Below are 21,803 nucleotides of genomic sequence, written 5' to 3' on the forward strand. Positions count from 1 at the left end.
GAGCAAGACTCTGTCTCAAAAATAAACAAATAAATAAGTAAAAAAAAATAAAAAATAAAAAATAAAGGAGATAGCCAAGGAGCTCAGATTGTCCTGTATAAAGTAGAGCCATCAACAGATGAATGGAGAAATAAATTGTGGTATACACACACAAGGGAATAACATTCAACCCTAAAAAAGGAATGAAGTACATATTGAGGCAGGCCACAGTATAGACAAACCTTGAGAACATTAGCTAAGTGAAAGAAGCCAGACACAAAAGACCACATAGTGTATAGTTCTATTTACATGAAATGTCCAGGATAGGCAAACGCACAGAGACAGAAAGCATGTGGTCACCTGGGGTTAGCGGAGGGGAGGGAAGGGGAGGGACTGCTTGATGGGTACAGGGGTTGCTTTTGGGATGATGAAAATGTTTTGGCCCTAGATAGAGGGGGTGGCTGCACAACATTGTGAATGTACCTAATGCCCCTGAATTGTTTATTTTTACATGGTTAATTTATGTTATATGAATTTCATCTCAATTTAAAATTGTAAAAGATGAGGCTGAGCAATGGAACGAATTAAGAATGGGGAATGGCCACAGTGGACTTTTAGAAAGTTGCTCAAAGGACAGGGTGGGTGACAAAAGCCATCCAGGCAGGGTGGCAGAAGGGAGTGTTCAAAGGTCATTTCTTTCTTTCTTTCTTTTTTCTAAGACGGAGTCTTGCTCTGTTGCCCAGGCTGGAGAGCAGTGGCATGATCTTGGCTCACTGCAACCTCCACCTCCCTGGTTCAAGTGATTCTCCTGCCTCAGCCTCCCCGAGTAGCTGGGACTACAGGCGCCCACCACCACACCTGGCTAATTTTTTGTATTTTTAGTAGAGACGGGGTTTCACCATGTTGGCCAGGATGGTCTCAATCTCTTGACCTCGTGATCCACCCACCTTGGCCTCCCAGAGTGCTGGGATTACAGGTGTGAGCCACCGCGCCCAGCCCAAAGGCCATTTCAAAAGTCTCCATGAATGACAATAAGGTCTTAAACCTGGAGAGGATTTTCATGGAAGGATGGCATTAAGAATTTTTAGGGGCTTCAGTGGGCATGCAGGGTAACTATAAGGAACGCATTTTTTTCAGAATGGCACATTAATAGAAAGTGGTCCTAGGGCAGCGCTTTGCCTGGTAGACTCTGCCTTTGTGCTCTATGTCCAGCCCTTACCAAAGCCCAGGATTCATGCCCCAGAGGTAATCGGCCAACGTGGAGCTGGAGACCTTCACCCCCTTCCAAGAGAAAGCTGCCTAGGGTTAAGTAGGATGAACTTGAGGACAGTGCTGGGAACAGCAGGCTCGATAGCCTCTAAAATAAACTTAACTTCTGAGTCTCTCTCAGCTTTGCCTCCGGAATCAGAGCTGGAATCATTTACATACTCGGGTCAAGCAGAAGTGGCAGAATCACAACCCCCTCCTTAGCCCCACTCTGAAACGTTGTCTGTTTGCATAGCCTGAATCTTTTGTACAGCCCTTCCCTGTCTGAACCCTCATGACTTTTCTGAAGAGGACTTTGTGCTTGTTCTGTGTGCCAGGAATTTTAAAATGGCATTTAGCCCAAAGCAAGAAAGTTCTGGCCTCATCTTTATAAAATTATTTTTTAAAGGGAGGGCAGTATTTAATGATGCACAGAGGGACTATCCATGCCCACAGCTGGTCCCTCATCACTCAGCATATGCCAGGGTAATTGCTCTTTCCTGGTGGTGGAGGTGACCCCAGGGGACCCTAACTAATTTGAATATCAAGTCTGATAAGAATGTAATTAGGAAAGGACTGCAGAAAATCTGGTGATGCATTTCTAAGTCAGACAAACCATGATTTGCCCAATTTCTGCTGTATATTCAACTCTCTTTTGGGTTCTTGCATAAGGAACAAACACCTCAGAGGCATAGAGTCATAGACTCTTAGATGGAAACTTGCCATGTGTCATCCAGTTCAAGCCCCACACCCGTGAGGCTGACATCTGCCCTCACACACACACCTGTGCAGAGATGGTCCCCTGAGCTGTCCTGGCCCATTAGTGACTTCCATCCTCCTGGTTACAGTGATTTCTTCCAAGATGGTCAAACTGTCAGAGGTGTGTGAAATAGAGCAACTCTATCTTGAATAAGAGCTGAGTAAAATGAGACTGAGACCTACTGGGCTGCATTCCCAGATGGTTAGGCATTCTTAGTCACAGGATGAGACAGGAGGTCAGCACAAGATACAGGTCATAAAGACCTTGCTGATAAAACAGGCTGCAGTGAAGAAGCCAGTAAAAAACCCACCAAAACCAAGATGGTGATGAGAGTGGCCTCTGGTCATCCTCACTGCTACACTCCCATCAGCACCAAGACAGTTTACAAATGCCATGGCAACATCAGGAAGTTACCCTAGATGGTCTAAAAAGGGGAGGCATGAATAATCCACCCCTTGTTTAGCATATCCTCAAGAAATAACCATAAAAATGGGCAACCAGCAGCCGTTGGGGCTGCTCTGTCTATAGAGTAGACATTTCATTCCTCAACATTCTTTCTTTTTTTTTTTTTTTGAGACGGAGTCTGGCTCTGTCGCCCAGTCTGGAGTGCAGTGGCGCGATCTCGGCTCACTGCAAGCTCCGCCTCCCGGGTTCACATCATTCTCCTGCCTCAGCCTCCCGAGTAGCTGGGACTGCAGGCGCCTGTGACCACGCCCGGCTAATTTTTTGTATTTTTAGTAGAAACGGGGTTTCACCATGTTAGCCAGGATGTTCTCGATCTCCTGACCTCGTGATCCGCCCGCCTCCGCTTCCCAAAATGCTGGGATTACAGGCTTCAGCCACCGCGCCCGGCCCACTCGTCTACTTTCTTAATAAACTTGCTTTCACTTTACTCTGTGGACTCGCCCTGACTTCTTTCTTGCGCAAGATCCCGATAACCCTCTCTTGGGGTCTGGATAGGGTCCTCTTTCCGGTAACGAAATCAGTCTCCCGTGAGTCAGTCCCGGGGTCTCAGCTGGTTCACAGGGAAAGGCTAGTTCTCTTTTCTTGGGTGTGCAGGGTCAGAAGGATGGAAGGCTGGAGTTGCTGTTTCTGCTGCTACTTGGGTAGAATCTGCCGGGAAATGAAGCCAGCACAGCGGAGTTGAGAGATGGTGAGAGGTTCTTGGAGACGTTGTCTGCTCATTTGAGTCCAGCCATGTGGAACATTCTGGACTTTTTAGTTATATGAACCACAACTTGCTCCCACCGCCTTTTAAAAAACTTCAGCCAATTAAGCTGATCTCTGGCTCTTTGTCATCAAGTGCCCCCTCCATTATCTGTGTGCGGTGACTGTCGACTTCGCCTAAAACCTGGGGGGTTAGATGGCATCCCATGGAGGCCCAGCCCATCATCATCTCCTCTGTCTGGTGAAAAGGATGCTCTCCCCAGTGGCCTCACCCAATGTCCTAATTCTCTTTGGGGAACAGCACGAAGCACGTTGACCCCTTTTGGGTAAAACCTCTTTGTTAGCTGAGCTCTAAAAATTCTTGCCTCAAACTCTTCATTTGCATGTGGGGGGACCCCACCTCCCTCCTGAGCTTCCTGCAGTCTAGGGGACAAGGAGAGCAGGTAGGGGGTAGCTACGGTTTCCCTCTCAGTCCTACCTTTGCTGAAGGGGCCCTCACCTCAGCATCCCTGGCACTGGCTGCCTACGGCCCCCATCATCCTGGAACACAGGTCTGTTTCCCCAACATGTTGGCACAAATGTTTGTGTGCAAGCAACTGTGCAGTGTTTGACCTGGTGATGGAGAAAAGCTCACACCACAGCCCCACTCAACCAATAGCCCCAGTCATACATTAGAGAGCTGTTCCTCCACCTCCTTCACCTCCCACGAGTAGAACCCCCTCCCACCCCAGCACCTTTGCCCACTGGCTCAGGCACCTCCTTTCCTCCTAGCCCACTTCCTGCTTTACACACGCCCTGCCTCCTTCTCCCCCAGTTGAAGTCTCATTTGTGTTTTCTAGGGCCATATAGTCCCAGCCCCCGTGGCCTCCAGGCTCCACCCTCGTTCCCCCTCTCCCCAGCTCTGACAACCGTGAGCCTCCACTTCCGCAGCACAGCAGCGCTGCCAGGGTCCCCAAAGGCCCATGATTTTATTCTTTGTTCCTCAGCAAGGGTAGGGGGCAGGAGGCCAGATTTAAGTCCCCCCAGCAGGAGTTACACCTCTCTCCCTGGGAGGCAGGGCCAGCCACAGTCACTTTGGGTTTTCAATAACCATTTGTTTTCTCCCTGCAGCATGGGAAATACTTTCAGCCTGTGATAAGGTCTGGTCCCTAACTGTCCTCCTTCCAAGCTCAAGCTCAGCTAACGTTGTCTCTCCATCACTCCTCCTCTTTCCAGACCCTTCACCTTCTGTCCAGAATGTACTCCCCTGAATGCCTCTCCCGTGAATACACCCTTGTTTGCTCCCATCTTTCTTAAACCAGGGTGTCCAGAATGGAAGGCTGAATTCCAGATGTGACCTGACCAGCGGCGTGAGGCTTTCCCAGGGGTTGGCTTCACGCAAGCCAGGCTGTGCTGGCTTCTCCTGGCAGTGTCCCCATCATCAACTTCCATGACATTTGCTATCCCTATCCATCGTCGGTCAGCAGCTTCCCACACGGCACCCTGCTGTTGGGCTAGGCTTCCCCAGCTTGTGAGGGCGCCCTAAGTGTGAAGGAGCTCCAGCAATGTCTGACCCACCGGTTTTGCCACAGTGCGGCATCTGATTTAGTTGATTTTCTGTATCGACTCCATCATCCTTCACTTGAAGCATCCCTCCCAGGTGTGTGCCATTTGCAAATTTGACAAAAATGCCCCTGCTTCTCTCTAAGTCTCTATGGAAGTGCTGGCTGGCACCAAAACAAGGAGGCCTAGGGCCTCCACTGTGGCTGTCCTTCAGGGTGACCCATTGTCTGCAGCTGTCCATCTAGCTATGAATTGACCTGGTGGTGCTACCATCTAGTCCCTGTTTGAGCACCTAATTTACAAAGATATATGCCAGTCAGTATATTGTCTGAGACATTCTTTGGATCCATAAATCTGATAACTCATGGAAAATGGAAATAAGGTCCTTTGTTGAGACAACCAGGTGGGAAGGGGTCCCAAGAGAAACTCCAGCCGGCCTGCGTACTGGGAGGAATCCGCCCTGGGGTGGAGCCACAGAAGTCCGCACCATGAGCAGTGGGGAGGAGCCTGGCTGCTCCTCTTCTTGGGTGAACCTGGGATTCAATCTGTGAGGTGGGAATCCTATACTAGGTGGACTTGCTCTGCTGAGTCCGTTTCCCCTTTTTTTCTTTTTTCTCAATAAATACTATTATTCTCACCCTTCAAATTGTCTGCGAGCCTAATCTTTCATGGCCGTGTGACAAGGAACCCATCTTTAGCTGAACTTTAGCTGAAAATGTCCAACAATATTGTGATGTGTTTTATTCTGAAGAGTTTCGGTTTTGTGTTGACTTCCTTTACACATTCATTAACCAGCTGTAAAATCATCTTTTTCTAACGATTTACATTACATTTACTGGACTATCATTTCTAGAATTTTCTTCCTTGCCCCTTTTTGAAATCAGGTCAGCGGCTCATGGCCTGTTTTCAGCACTTCTCTTGTCCTTCGTCATTTCTTAGAATTGTTGGTTATAGCTCTGAGACGTTGACTCCTGGAGGCTTAAATACCTGAGGTGCGATTCATCAGGGTCTGGGGAAGGAACTTGTTTATAGCAGCTGGGGTAGCTATTTTCTCTTTTCACTTGTATCTGGACTCATATCCAGCTGCAATCCCCTCTCTGCATTTAATTCAACAAACAGTTCCTGAGCTCCCGCAATATGACTGGTATCATGCTTTGTTTTAACCTTTTCAATTCAAAAACCATTCTCTTTCCTGGAACAGGCAGAAATAGGACGAGAGTTGAGACTGTCTGCCTTTGTCCTCTTCTTGAGGGGGTGTATTTGTCCATTTTCCTGCTGCTGATAAAGACATACCTGAGACTGGGTAATTTATACAGGAAAAAGGGTTTAATGGACTTACAGTTCCACATGGCTGGGGAGGCCTCACAATCATGGAGGAAGGCAAGGAGGAGCAAGTCATGTCTTACATGGATGGTGCAGGCAAAGAGAGAGCTTGTGCAGGGAAACTACCCCTTATAGAACCATCAGATCTCGTGAAACTTATTCACTATCACAGTAACAGCATGGAAAATACCTGCCTCCATGATTTAATTACCTCCCACCGGGTCCCTCCCACAACACATGGGAATTCAAGACGAGATTTGAGTGGGGACACAGCCAAACTATATAAGGGGGACTTGGTGTGTCCTTGTCCACCTTGCTGAGGGTTGCTGTAAAGGGTGTGTCTGAGTGTGTGTGCTGTGTCCTTTGAAGGCTCTGGTTTGTTCCCAGTTCATACCCTTCTCTTCCCTCCAGCTCCATGGTCTCATCTTTAGAAGATGGGAGTTCCTGGGGTTGCCTCATGCAGCCCCATCCACTTCTTAAGCTATAGCTCCAGCCCCTCTCCCAGTGGAGTCCTTGCAGTTGCAAGACCAGAATTCCATTTACAAAAACATTCCATGAGCCACTTATCCTGGGAGAGACTCAGACCAGGGGCTCCTGTCTCCCTCTGCAACCTGTTTTCTGTGGTAGGGAGGGCAGGGTGGCTTATTCCTTTGCCATTTTGGAGTCAGGGGGTTAGAATCATTTTTTTAAGGTTTCTGTAACTTCTTTATTACCAGCTAGCTCTTACTATGAGAGTCGTGGAACAGTCCATAAATCCCATTTCTGAAAACACCACTAAATTTGTGCATATGTGTATAAGAAAAGACATAGAAAAAATCTGGATGGGGTCACACAAAAGATGTTAGCAGAAGTGCCTTTTGGCGAGGGGTGAGATGGGTATCCGGAAGATAAGGAGAGGGGCCATTCACTTTTACCATATGTAACATACAAAGTGTAATTTTAAAAAATTATATATTCATAGTTAAATAAAAATTATAGGAGGTCATTTTTTTGGTCTTAGCTCCTGCACTAGGCCCCAACAGACCAGACTAAAAAGAAAAATGCAGTCACTCATAGTAAATTCCACATCACCAAACAAAAACTGAGTTGTTAGCTGGCCTTCTAAAAAACAGAGACAGATAACAGGCACATTTCCCAAACAGGCCAGTTTCACTAGGCTTGAGAATGAAGTTCCCACTGCTTTAATCCTTACCAAAAAAAGGTAACCTGCAGTAACCTTGTGTTAGCCAATCAGTCACCTCTCCAGTGCTCCCTGTTCCCACCTTACAAGGGATATAGCTTTAAAATGATCCATCTGCTTTTTGTTCTTTCTTTCTTTTTCTTTCTTTCTTTCTTTCTTTCTTTCTTTCTTTCTTTCTTTCTTTCTCTTTCTTTCTTTCTTTTTTTGTATTTGAGGGAGTCTCACTCTTGTTGCCCAGGATAGAGTGCAATGGCACGATCTCGGCTCACCACAACCTCTGCCTCCCAGGTTCAAGCAATTCTCCTGTCTCAGCCTCCCTAGTAGCTGGGATTACAGGTGCCCACCACCATACCTGGCTAATTTTTGTATTTTTAGTAGAGACAGGCTTTCACCATGTTGGCCAGGCTGGTGTCAAACTTTTGGCCTCAGGTGATCCACCTTTCTCTGCCTCCCAAAGTACTGGGATTATAGGTGTGAGCCACCGCGCCCAGCCTGTTTTTGTTTTCCTCAACCCTTCTCTGTCTATAAAGCCGACTTCCTCTGCTTAGTTCATTGGAACACTTATTCTATTTTTCATTTTTCTTTTCTTTCTCTCTTTTTCTTTTTTGAGACAGGGTCTTGCTCTGTTGCCCAGGTTGGAGTGTAGTGGTGCAATCACAGCTCACTGCAGCCTCGACCTCCTGGGCCAAAGCGATCCTCCATTTCATCCCATTCCCTAAGTAGCTGGGATTACAGGTGTGCATCACCACACCAAATTTTTTGCAGAGACAGGGTCTTGCTATGTTGCCCAGGCTGGTCTTGAATTCCTGGCCTCAAGCAATCCTCCAGCCTCGGCTTCCCAAAATGCTGAGATTACAGGCGTGAGCTGCCTCGCCCCGCTGCTTATTCTATTTTATATAATGAAGTGTTGCCCTGACTGTAAAATCACAAATAAAGCCAATTAACATATTTAAACTAAATTGTAATTTTTTCTTTTGATAATATATAATATACATATCTGTGATCTGTGAGTATAAACTTTTTTCTTCATGACAATTATTTCAGTGTCTGCCTATCTTATCAACCATACCTGATCATAGCAAGTCCCAGGTACATTTTCAAATGGGTACATTTGGGACTGGCTTTTTTTCACTCAGCGTAAGCCTCTGGAAATTCATCCAGGTTTCTGTGTGTATGAATGGCATGTTCTGTTCTGTTTTTTCCTTTTTTTTTTTTTTTTTTTTGCTGAGTGTATTCCATAGTATGTTTGTTTAACCATTCTCTTCTTGAAAGACATCTGGGTTGCTTCCAGGTTTTTTTGCTATTATTCATAACACTGCAAAACCATTCATGTGCAGGTTTTGTGTACGTGTGAACATAAGACTTCATTTCTCTGGGACAAATGCCCAAGAGTGCCATTGCTGGATTGTATGGCAGTTGCATGTTTGGTGTTTTAAAGAAACTACCAAACTGTTTTCCAGAGTGTTTGCATTTCACATTCCCACTGAAAATGTATGAATGATCCGATTTCTCTGCATCCTGGCCAGCACTGCGTGTGATTACTTTGTTTTGGCCATTATTATAGGTGAGTCGTGCATCTCACTATGGTTTCAGTTTACATTTCCTCAATGGCTAATGATGTGCCTTTTCATACACTTATTTCTCTTCTGTATATCCTCTTCAGTGAAATGTCTTTTCATGTCTTTTGCCCATTTTCTAATTGGGCTATTTGAATTTTTTCACAGTTACATTTGAGAGTTCTTTGTATATTCTAATTACTAGTCCTGTGTTTGACTTGTAGCCTGCAAATATTTTCCCCCCATCTGTAGGTTTTCTTTCCATCCTTTTAACAGGATCTTTCAATGAGCAGGAATTTTAAATTTATTTTTAATTTTTTTTTTTTTTTTTTGAGACAGGATCTCACTTCGTTACCCAGACTGGAGTGCAGTGGCACAATCTCGGCTCACTGCAACCCCTGCCTCCAGGATTCAAGCAATTCTTGTGCGTCAGCCTCCCGAGTAGCTAGGACTACAGACGTGCACCACCATGCTCAGCTAACTTTTGTATTTTTAGTAGAGACAGGCTTTTGCCATGTTGGCCAGGCTGATCTTGAACTCCTGATGTCAAGTGATCCGCCCACCTTGGCCTCCCAAAGTGCTGGGATTACAGGCGTGAGCGACAACGCCTGGCCTAGTTTTTAATTTTGATGAAGTCCAAATTATCAAATTTTCCTTTTATGAATCATGTTTTTGATGTCAAGTCTAAGAACTATTTGCCTAGCCCTGGGTCCCTAAGGTTTTCTCCTATGTTTTTTCTAAAAATGTTATAATTTTATATTTTATCTTTAAGTTTATGATCCATTTGGAGTTAATTCTTATGAAAGGTGTGAGACCTAAGTAGAATTTATTTTCTTTCTTTCTTTCTTTCTTCTTCTTCTTTTTTTCTTATGGATGTCCAGTTGCCTTAGTTTGTTGTGAAGGTGATCTTTCTTTTTTTTTTTCTTTTTTCTTTCTTATTTTTTTTTTTTTGAGACAGAGTCTTACTCTATCACCCAGGCTGGAGCGCAGTGGTATGATCTTGGCTCACTGCAACCTCCACCTCCCAGGTTCAAGGAATTCTCCTGCCTCAGCCTCCTGAATAGCTGGGACTACAGGCACGTGCCACCATGCCTGGCTGATTTTTGTAGTTTTAGTAGTGACAGGGTTTCACCATGTTGGCCAGGCTGGTCTTGAACTCCTGACCTCAAGTGATCCGCCTGCCTCAGCCTCCCAAAAAGCTGATCTGTGTTACATTGAATTGATTTTGTACCTTTGTCAAAGATCGGTTGGGCATATTCTTTTGGGTCTATTTCTGGGTTCTCTGTTCTGTTCCATGGATTAATGTATCTACTCTTCTGCCAAATACCAATCTTGGTTAGTGCAGATATTAATACATACAAAGTCTTGAAATGGGGTAGGGTTATTCCCTCCCATTTTATTATTTTTCAAAATTGTTTTAGCTATTCTAGTTCCTTTACCTTTCCATTTAAATTTTAGAATAATCTCATCTATATGTACAAACAACCTTGCTGGAATTTTGGTAGAAATTACATTAAACCTGTATATCAATTTTGGAAGAACTGACATCATTACTACGTTGAGCCTTTCAATACATGAACACAATATATCTCTCCATTTATTCAGATTTTCTTGGATTTCTTTCACAAGCCTTGTGTAGTTTTCAGCATACAAATCCATGTTTTGTTAGATTTACACTTCAGTAGTTCTCTTTCTCTCTCTTTTTCATGATCGTAAATGACATTGTAGTTTTAATTTTGGTGCTAGTATATATAAATAAATAAAATTTTGTATAATTATCTTGTATCTTGCAACTTTGCTGAAGTTATTTATTCCAGGAGTTTTGTTTTGTTTTGATTTTTTGGGATTTTCTAGGTAGACAAGCATGCCTTCTCTTTTTTTTTTTTTTTTTTTTTTTTTGTTGAGACGGAGTCTTGCTCTGTGGCCCAGGCTGGAGTGCAGTGGTGCGGTTTTCGCTCACTGCAAGCTCCGCCTCCCAGGTTCACACCATTCTCCGGCCTCAGCCTCCCGGGTAGCTGGGACTACAGGCACCCCCCACCGCGCCTGGCTAATTTTTTTTTGTATTTTTAGTAGAAACGGGGTTTCACCGTGGTCTCGATCTCCTGACCTTGTGATCCGCCTGCCTCGGCCTCCCAAAGTGCTGGGATTACAGGCATGAGCCACCGCTCCTGGCCAGCATGCCTTCTCTTAATAGGCATAGTTGTATTTCTTCCTCTTAAATCTGGATGCTTTTATTTTCCTTCTCTTCTCTCGTTGCACTGGTGAGAACTTGCAGTATAATGTTGAATGAGAGTGGTAAGGGTGGACATTCTTGCCTTATTCTCGGTCTTAGCAGGAAAGCATTTTGTCTTTATTTAGCTGCTGGGTTTTTTGGTAAATGAGCTTTATCAAGTTACTATCAATATTCCTTTTTTCTCTAAGAGTTTTTAAAAATTATGAGAGTGTTGAATTTTGTCAGATGCTTTCACTGCATTGATTGATATGATCCTGTGGTTTTTCTTCTTTAGCCTGTTAATATGGTAGAAGACATTTATTTTGGGGTCTTCAACCAGATTTGCATCCTTGTGATAGATCCCCCCTTGGTCATATTACATGATTCTTTTAATGTATGGATGAATTCTCTGTCAATATTTTGTTAAGGATTTTTGCATTTAAATTCATGAGGCATATTGCTCTGTAATTTTCTTTCTTTTTTGTATGATCATTGTACAGTTTTGACATCAGGTTAATACTAGCTTCATAAAGTGATTGAGAAGTGTTACTTCCTCTTCTATTATCATGAACAGACTGTGTAGAATTTGTTTAAATTCTTCAAGTTCTTGCTAAAACTCTCCAATGATACCATCTACGCCTGGAGATTTCTTTACTAGGAGTTTCAAAATTATCAGCTGGATTTCTTAAACAGTTACAGGGTTATTTAAATGATCTATTTTATATTGGGTGAGTTGTGGTAGTTTGTGGATTTGTCTGTTTGTTGAGGAAGTGGTCCATTTCATCTAGGTTGCCAAATTTATGTGCGTAGAGTTGTTCCTAGCATTCCCTTATCTACTTATCTATTGATTCATTCCTTTCACAATGTTTATTATGCACTTGCATTTTTCTCTTTTTAAAATTGTGGTAAAACATATGTAACATAAAATTTACCATTCCACTCTCTGTCTCTATGAATTTGATACTGTAGGTATCTCACTTTAGTGGAATCATACAATATTTGTCCTTTTGTGCTGGTTTGTTTAACTTAACATAATGTCTTCAAGGTTCATCCATGTTGTAGCAGGTGTCAGAATTATCTTCCTTTTTAATGCTAAATAATATTTCATTGTATGGATATCACACATTTGGTTTCTCTGTTTATATCTGTTGATGGACGCTTGAGTTGCATCTACCTTTTGACTATTGTGAATAATGCTGCTGTGAACACGGTGGTGCAAACACCTGTTTGAGTTCCTGCTTTCAGTTCTTTTGTGTGGATACCCAGAAATTGGATTGCTGGATCATATGGTAATTCCGCGTTTAATTTTTTGAGCAACTGTCATACTATTTTCCACAGCGGTTGCACCATTTTACATTCCCAGCAGCAGGACACAGGATTCCAGTCTTTTCACATGCATGCCAACACTTACTATTTTGTGGTATCTCATTGTGATTTTGATTTGCATATTCTTAATGATTAGAGACAAATATTAATTACCTTTTCTTGGGCTTACTGGCCATTAATGTGTTTGTGTGTGTGTGTGTGTGTGTGTGTGTGTGTATGTGTGTGTGTGTGAAGTATCACTTGTCATCCTTATGATAGCTGCAGGGTCTGTAGTGAAACTCCCTTTTGCATTCCTTACATTGATACTTTGTGTCTTTCATTTTTATCAGTCTTGCTAGGGATTTGTTAACTTCACTGGTCTTTCAAAGAAACGTTTCCTTGTCTCAAAAATTTTGTTTTTTCCTTTTTGTTTTTAGTTCCATTGAACTATCTTTATTATTTCTTTCCTTCTGCTTGCTTTGGGTTTATTCTGCTGTTCTTTCTCTAGGTTGATGAGGTGGGAGCATAGATTGTTTGAGACTCTTTTCAAATGCATACATTTTAATCCTATGAATTTTCCTCTAAGCACTGCTTTAGCTGTGTCTCACAAATTTTGCATACATGCTGTGCTTTCATTTTAATTCAATTCAATGTCAGTTTTTCCCCCTTGAAGCTGCCTCTTTGATCCATCGATTATTTAGAAGAACGTTATTTAGTTTCCAAGTGTTTTGAGATTTTCCTCTAATCTTTCTGTTTTTCTTTTCTAGTTTGATCCCATTTTGGCTAGAGAACACATTCTGTATGATTTTAACCATTTTAAATTTGTTGAGGTTTGATTACTTTGTTTGAGGACTAACTTGGTGTATGTTCCTTGCACACTGGAAAAAAAATCTGTATTCTGCTGTTGTTGGATGGAATGGTATATAAATGCCAATTAGATCCTATTGGTTGCTGGTGGTGTTGAGTTCTTTTGGGCTTGCTGAGGTTACTAAGGCTACTTTGTTGATAAATCCAGTGGATATGTTCTTGTTTTCATCCAACTTGAACTCTCCTGGGTTTTTGCAGTAGCATCTTCACTCATCCTGCCTCAGTGTTGGTTCCTCTAGTCCATTTTCCATTTGGCAGCCAGAGCTCACCTTCTAGCAGGTGAGTCTGGTCCTATGGCCTCTTCAGAGCCTTTAGATTAATTTAAATTCCTTAGTCCAGCATGCAAAGCCCTTTGCAATGTGGTCTTGTTCACCTCCCCAGCTTTGTTTTCTGCCATTCTTCCTTGTACCCCATGAACCAGCCATCCTTGACCAATGCCACTCTCCTTGAATAGGATACCTCCCTCCCCTACTTAATGCTTTTGCATGCACTGTTTCCTGTGCATGGAACAACACTCCTTTATCCTGCCAGTCCTTCTCTTCCTCTCCACTCAGATGTCCCCTCCTCCCAGAAGCCTGCCTTGAACTTTCTCCCCACTCCAAATAGATGGACCAGCTATGTGTTGTCATACAGCTTTGAGGTTCTCTAGCTCAGCATTAATCATGCTGCCTTCCTTACTTTCAATTAGTCTGCTTTTCCCACTAGACAGGAGCTCTCTGAGGTTAAGGATTGTGGCTCAAGGGGCCCATCAGGACACCTGGGGCTTAGCAGATGTGTAGATCCTGGCTGCTGAGTGAAGCAGAAGCAAATGGCCTGTACATTAGAACCCAAATAGAGAACTTGCTTGTTTTTTCTTTCTTGAAAGGCAGCAGCCACTCCTTACTGCACCAAGGATGTAAGTGGAGCTTGACATTGGACTTTCTGACTGCGTGCTCCTAGAGGGCAGCTCTGTTTTGGCCTTGCTATCATCCCCCAAAAACACTAGAGCGTGGGGGTTAGTTTCAGTGCTGATCTTTATTGCTCAGAAATTTTATTTTGTACTTACTCAAAGAGATCTTTTAGAATTACTTAGATACAGTGGGTTTTTAAATCATATGTTGCTTTTATGCACAATAAAAAGGAAAATATAAACAAAACTAATGGTTAAGAAATTCCTGACACTTCTTTGCCTTCGGAGTGAGGGGTGTCCTTGTTTTTCACGCAGTATTGTCCTCTGAGCCATCAAGAGCCTTTGTCAGGCAGGATTCCTTAGAAGAATTCTCCTTGGCCGCCTCCGGGATTGTCTCCCAAGGCATTGGTGCCTGTATTGCAGAATATGCTGGTGCCTTGGACATTTGCCCACATTTGCCATCTCCTATTCTCCCACCCAACTGACAGAACAATGACACCAATTTTTTTTTTTTTTTTTTTTTTTGGAGACGGAGTCTCGCTCTGCTGCCCAGGCTGGAGTGCAGTGGTGCGATCTCGGCTCACTGCAAGCTCCGCCTCCCAGGTTCAAGCAATTCTCCTGCCTCACCCTCCTGAGTAGCTGAGACTACAGATGCATGCCACCACTCTCAGCTAATTTTTTGTATTTCAGTAGAGACAGTTTCACCGTGTTGCCCAGGCTAGTCTTGAACTCCTGAGCTCAGGCAATCTGCCCGCTTCGGCTTCCCAAGTGACACCAATTTTAAGACATATCCCAAGTGTAGCATCCTTAGAGTGTGAAAAAAAAAGTGTATCTTAGAGTTAACAAAATTTGATTAAATAATCCTTCCTTTTCCATTGTTTTGAATCATTTTTACCTTATATTCAGTTTCCGTATGAACACGAGGTCTAAGTTCTCAGTTCTCCTCCACCAGCTGATCAGTTCTTGTGTGAGTATCTGGCACTCTGCCTTCTTACTATGGTGTGGAATATGCCTTCATGTCCAGGATGGCAAGTCCCCTCTTTATTCTTTTTTTTCAGTGTTATTAACCTAGCCTTATTTTTATCTATCTATCATCTATCTATCTATCTATCATCTATCTATCTATCTATCTATCATCTATCTATCTATCTATCTATCATCTATCATCTACCTATCTATCTATTTTCTTGAGACAGGGTCTTGCTCTGTTGCGGAGGCTGGAGTGCAGTGAATTCCTGGGCTTAAGTGATCCTCCCACCTCAGCCTCCCAAGTGGCTGGAACTACAAGTGTGCACCATTGTGCCCAGCTAATTCTTAAATTTTTTGCAGAGATGTGGTATTGCCATGTTGCCCAGGCTTGTCTGGAACTCCTGAGCTCAAGTGATTCTCCCACCTCAGCCTCTCAAAGTGTTGAGATTACAGGCATGAGCCACTGTGCCTAGTCTACTTTTATTTATCTGTATACATTTTAGAATAGGTTTATCAAGTTCCTTTTAAAAAATCCAAGTAGAATTCTGGGTTTTTGTATTGAATTTATTGATTCATTACAGTGAATATATAATTTATAATTAATTTATAATACAATTAACACAAATTTAAATTACAAATTAATATAAAGAATGTTGTTAATATAATTAATTATAATTAACATCAATTTATATTCATTTACATTACAAATGAATATAAATTATTATGTTATAGAATACATTGTATTATACATTATATAATAATTAATATAGATTAATTTTAATCTATATTAATAGATTGATTTGGTAAAAACTGATATCTTTATAATAAGTTATCCTATGCAAGAAATGAAGTGTCTCCTTTTAATTCAAATTGTCTTGTGTTTTAAGTCATGCTTATTGAGGTATAATTTACACACAGTAAAATTCACTCTTTTTAGATACACATTTCTATGCGTTTTGACGAATGTATACCGTGATGTAATCATTGCCACAATCAAGATAGGGGCTATATTTGGGGTCTGTCTTTACTTGGGGAGAGCCCAGTCATCAAGCCAAGAAATCAAGTGTTGATTCTGACCTTCAGCCCCCTTTGAAAACAGCTGGGGAGGAATCAGCAAAGCCCCAGGAGTGGGGCATTTGCTGGTGGGGAAGGTGGGAGTGAGATTTGCAAATGGACCTTTCAGGCAGGGTCCTTCCATGGGGGCTAGGGTGAGAAATGACCTTAGTGCTGCCAACCAAGTCAACCACTGGGTAGATATATATATATTTTTTGAGACAGAGTTTCGCTCTGTCGCTCAGGCTGGAGTGCAATGGCACGATCTCTGCTCACTGCAACCTCCGCCTCCCAGGTTCAAGCAATTCTCTGCCTCAGCCTCCCGAGTAGCTGGGATTACAGGCACCCACCACCATGCCCGGCTAATTTTTTGTATTTTTTAGTAGAGACGGGGTTTCACCATTTTGGCCAGGCTGATCTTGAACTCCTGACCTCGTGATCCACCCGCCTCGGCCTCCCAAAGTGCTGGGATTACAGGCATGAGCCACTGCGCCTGGCTTTTTTTTTTTTTTTCTTTTTTGAGACGGAGTCTTGCTCTGTTGCCAAGGCTAGAGTACAGTGGCGCCATCTTTGCTCACTGCAACCTCTGCCTCCTGAGTTCAAGTGATTCTCCTGCTTCAGCCTCCTGCATACCATAGTTGGGATTACAGGCGTGCACCACCACACCCAGCTAATTTTTTGTATTTTTAGTATAGATGAGGTTTCACCATGTTGGCCAGGCTGGTCTTAAACTCCTGACCTTACATGATCCACCCACCTCGGCCTCCCAAAGTGCTGGGATTACAGGCACGAGCCATGGCGCGCGGCCCCACTGGGTAGATTTTTAAGTTGATCTGGCGGAATGAATCCTTGCTTCCTGGTCTCTCATTTTCAGCTTTTTTGCAACTGTATTCTTCCCCTCTGGGCTCCCCACTTTTCAAAGTTGCTGTTGGTGATGGCATTGGGTATGTGGGTCTATGTTTGAATTCTAACCTTCTTTATATTAAGAGGGAAAAAGGTTTGTCTGACCGTGGCCAGGACAGAGAAGGTGCAGGGCATACCTGAGGTCCTGCTGTGTCGTGGCAGCCGCCACCCTAGGTCCCAGGCGGAGGAGATGGAGAGGGGAACCAGAGCAGACAGAGACAGAAAGTCATTCAGCAGAGAGCATCAGAGACCCTGAGCGTGCTCACTCCCCTACCTGCAGCTCTCCTGCAGTAGCCCCCACTGCTTCATACATGTGCACTTACATTTTCAAAGGCAACTCTATAAAGGCCAGCCACAGCCCAGGAGAGGCTGCGACATCTTCAGTGCTCTCAGCTCCTGCACAAGGAGCTGACTTACTTAGCTTCTAGATAAGCTGTCACTGAGTGTACAAAAGGGGTGAGGGCCTCAGACACCCATATTTTCTTTTTTTCTTTTTTCTTTCTTTTCTTTGAGATGGAGTTTCGCTCTTGTTGCCCAGGCTGGAGTACAATGGTGCGATCTTGGCTCACTGCAACCTCCGCCTCCAGGGTTCAAGCAATTCTCCTGCCTCAGCCTCCTGAGTAGCTGGGATTACAGGTGCCCGCCACCATACCTGGCTAAGTTTTGTATTTTTAGTAGAGACAGGGTTACACCATGTTGGCCAGGCTGGTCTTGAACTCCTGACTTCAGGTGATCTGCCCGCCTCGGCCTCCCAAAGTGCTGGGATTACAGGCATGAGGCACCACACCCAGCCCCCATCTTTTCTTTTTCAGAAAAATCTGAAAAATCCCATGGACCCTGGGAAGCTGCCGAGGGCCCCTCGCAGGGATCTGTAGTTAGGAAAATTCCATTGATAACAGCTGATGTGGATTGAGTCCAGGTGGCTGCCACTATGCTACAAACCTATGAGGTATTGTTAGTTACCCCCATGTGATGGTTAACTTAATGTATTAACTTAAATGGGGCATGGAATGCCCAGATACTTGCTCAGACATTATTCTGAGTGTCTCTGTGAGGGTGCTTTTGGACGAGATTAACACTAAATCCATAGACTGAGTAAAGCAGATTACCCTTCGCAATGCACTGAATGTTCTTGTCTCTCCCCTCAAAATTGATATATTAAAAACCTAATCCCCAAGGTGATGCTGTCAGGAGATGGGGCCTTTGAGAGGCGGTCAGGTCACAAGGGTTGAGCTTTCATCAGTGGGATTAGTGCTCTTATAAAAGAGCCTCTGGAGGACCCCCCACCCTTCTACCATGTGAGGGCACAGCAAGAAGCTGGCCGTCTGCAACCTGGAAGAGGACCCCCAGGGGAACCCCACCGTGCTGGCATCCTGACCTCAAACTTTCAGCCTTCAGAATGATGAGAAATAACTCTCTGTTGTTTACAAGCCACCGAGTCTATGGGATTTTGTAAAAGCAGCCCAAATGGACGAAGACACCCTCCATCATGAGTGGGCCTCATCTAATCAGTTGAAGGTCTCAATGGTGTAGTTCAAGGTTAGCCCTTTGCTGAGTGAGTGAGAACTCTCCTACCTGATGGGCTGTGAGCTGGGACCTTGGCTCTCCCCGCTTCTGCAGCACTCCTCTGTTTTTCTGGAGAACTGTCACTAAGGCATTCTACAGATATGAAGAATGAAGCTGAAGGCCAGGCGTGGTGGCTCACACCAGCACTTTGGGAGGCCAAGGCAGGCAGATCACCTGAGATCAGGAGTTCAAGACCAGCCTGGCCAACATGGTGAAACCTTGTCTCTACTAAAAATACAAAAATTAGCCAGGTGTGGTGGCATGCGCCTGTAATCCCAGCTTCTAAGGAGGCAGAGGCAGGAGAATTGCTTGAACTCGGGAGGCAGAGGTTGCCATGAGCCAAGATGGCACCACTACACTCCAGCCTGGGCAACTGAGCGAGACTTGGAACAGATGCAGAGTGAGCCAGTCCAACAACCCCTGCACTTCCGCCCCACGCCCCTCTCCAGATGTAAACACTGTGACATTTTAGAGCATGCTCAAATAGGCATATCTTCCAGATCTTTTCTGCACAATAATATACATACAACAGCTTACATAATTGTCTGTACAAGAATATATACACATATAGGCACAATATATATATGTGTGTGTGTCTACATATTTATATATTTCTAGCTTTAGTTGTTAAAAAATATTAAAAACTACATAATTGTTTGAAGCTTGCTTTTTTGTCTAAAAATATATCTTGGAGAGCTTTCCACATCAGCTCATTCAGTGACCTTCTGTGTGTTGACTGGTGCATAGTATTCCATGGGCTGTGTGCACCACTATTCACTGTATCGTCTTATTCATGGACATTTATTTCCAATCTTTCCGCTCAGTTAGAGCAATGCTACAATGCACAGCCTTGGCTATTTTGTATTGCATTAAAAAGAAAATCAGGCCAGGCACGATGGCTCACTCACGCCTGTAATCCCAGCACTTTGGGAGGCCGAGATGGGCGGATCACGAGGTCAGGAGATCGATACCATCCTAGCTAACACAGTGAAACTCCGTCTCTACTAAAAATACAAAAAAAATTAGCCGGGCATGGCGGTGGGCACCTGTAGTCCCAGCTACTCGGGAGGCTGAGGCAGGAGAATGGCGTGAACCTGGGAGGCGGAGCTTGCAGTGAGCCGAGATCGCGCCACTGAACTCCAGCCTGGGCAACAGAGCGAGACTTCGACTCAAAAAAAAAAAAAATCAGATGGGACTTATTACAAAACATACTATTATCTTCTGTGGCACCAAGAAGGAAAAAGATGCTGCTAGTTACAATATGGCACAATGTTCACTGTAAGCACATACAGTTCAGAGATGTGAACGTGTGAAAAAGTGTGTACCTTTGCTCTGTTGTTTGAGCAAACCTGTGGGAGAGCATCTTCGACGTGGAGGTGCTGGGCTGAGACGTGGAGGCTGCAAGGTGGACAGTACTTAGGGAGCAACATGGGCAAGGCGAAGGTCGGAGGCTGGGAGGGACATCGATTCAAATCATTGACAGAGGCTAACAGATCGTCCCGCATCAGGGCGGCACCAATCCATCTTCCATGTGGGAGTCTTTGAAAGTGGTGACTGGCTGGGCGCGGTGGCTCATGTCTGTAATCCCAGCACTTTGGGAGGCCGAGGCAGGCAGATCATCTGAGGTCAGGAGTTCGAGACCAGCCTGGTCAACATGGTGAAACCCCATCTCTACTAAAAATACAAAATATTAGCTGGGCGTGGTGGCCAGTGCCTGTAATCCTGGCTACTTGAGAGGCTGAGGCAGGAGAATCGCTTGAACCTGGGGGGCAGAGGTTGCAGTGAGCCAAGATCGAGCCACTGCACTCCAGCCTGGGCCACAGAGAGAGACTCCATCTCAAAAAGAAAAAAACCAAAGTGGTGACTGACTTGCCTTAGTGCCTTGGGAGGAGATGAGTTGGTTTCCTGTTGCTGCTGGAACAAATGACCCCACACTGCATGGCTTAGAACAACGGTTTTAGACACCAGGAGTCTGAAATCACCGTGTCTGCAGGGCCACACTCCCTCTTGAGGCTCTAGGGGAAAACCCTGCCCTGTCTTTTCCAGTTTCTGGGGCCCAGGTGTTTGCTGGCTTGACATGCAGCACTTCAGTCTCTGCCGCCATCTGCACGTGGCCTCCCGCTGTGTCTCTGAGTCTCAAATCTTCTGCCTTTCTCTCATGAGGACACTTGTTATTGGATTCAGGGTTCACTTGGATTATCCAGGATAATCTCATCTCAAATCCTTAACTTAATGACACCTGCAGAGACCCTTTTGCCAAATAAGGTCACATTCACCGGTTCTGGATGGACATATGTTTTGGGGGCCTCTATTCCAATCTGCGACAGGAGGTGACTTCCTTGGGTGTGCTTGTCCACTCCTTAAGTCCCCAGTGTCCTGTCCAGAGCTGGTCACAGTGGCCCAGGAGCTGGGCAGACATAAGGGGTGGGCCTGTTTCTGGAGAAGCCCCATGTCCCACCAGTACCAGAGGCAGAATGTGAAGACTGGGAGCATGGGGCGGGAGAGTAACAAAGGCAGGCGGGAGGGGCTGCTCTGGGAACAGGGGGGAGGACGGGGACAGAGATGAGGAGGCTTCCCTCCTAGGGTACAATGGTTGCTCAGCTGAGGCTTGGGAACCTGGGGAGAGACACAGACATTCCGGGCCCGATCCAGGAGGGTCAGGCTGGATTCAAGAGGTTGGGAAGACTTCTGCAGAATCAAGATATTTTAAACTAAGGCTTAAGTCCTGCTGACACCAAGGCCTCAATCTTGCCATCTGTAATTGCCTGTGACCTTATAAAACCTGTCCTCCCCTCCGGGGTCGTGTTTGTCTCTTTCCTGTGAGCTGGCTGGAGGCTGGGCTGTCATTCACCATCCCCGGTAGCTATCAGGTCTCTATTTGGCAGTAGGCACACATGAAATGCACTCTTTGCCTGCAAAGCATCCTTGTCCTGGAGGAGAGAAATGAAGGTAAAGAGCTGTCAAAATGCAGTATGGTAAGTGCTGAGTGCTGCATGCTAAGTGCTGAGTGCTGCATGCTAAGTGCTGAGTTCTGCATGCTAAGTGCTGAGTGCTGCATGGTAAGTGCTGAGTGCTGCGTGGTAAGTACTGAACGCAACATGGTAAGTGCTGAGTGCTGTGTGGAAAGTGCCGAGTGCAGAGTGGTAAGTGTTGAGTGCTGAGTGCTGCAGGCCACCCAGGTGACTTCCACTCATGAGTGCCCCCACCCCCCGTTTTACAGAAGAGGAAACTGAGACTCTGAGAGGGCGAGCTCCTGCCTAGCGACCCAGTGGTGATGGGGAAGGGCT

This window comes from Pan paniscus, chromosome 19 (assembly GCF_029289425.2).
Source record: "Pan paniscus chromosome 19, NHGRI_mPanPan1-v2.0_pri, whole genome shotgun sequence".
In the NCBI taxonomy this organism is placed as follows: Eukaryota; Metazoa; Chordata; class Mammalia; order Primates; family Hominidae; genus Pan; species Pan paniscus.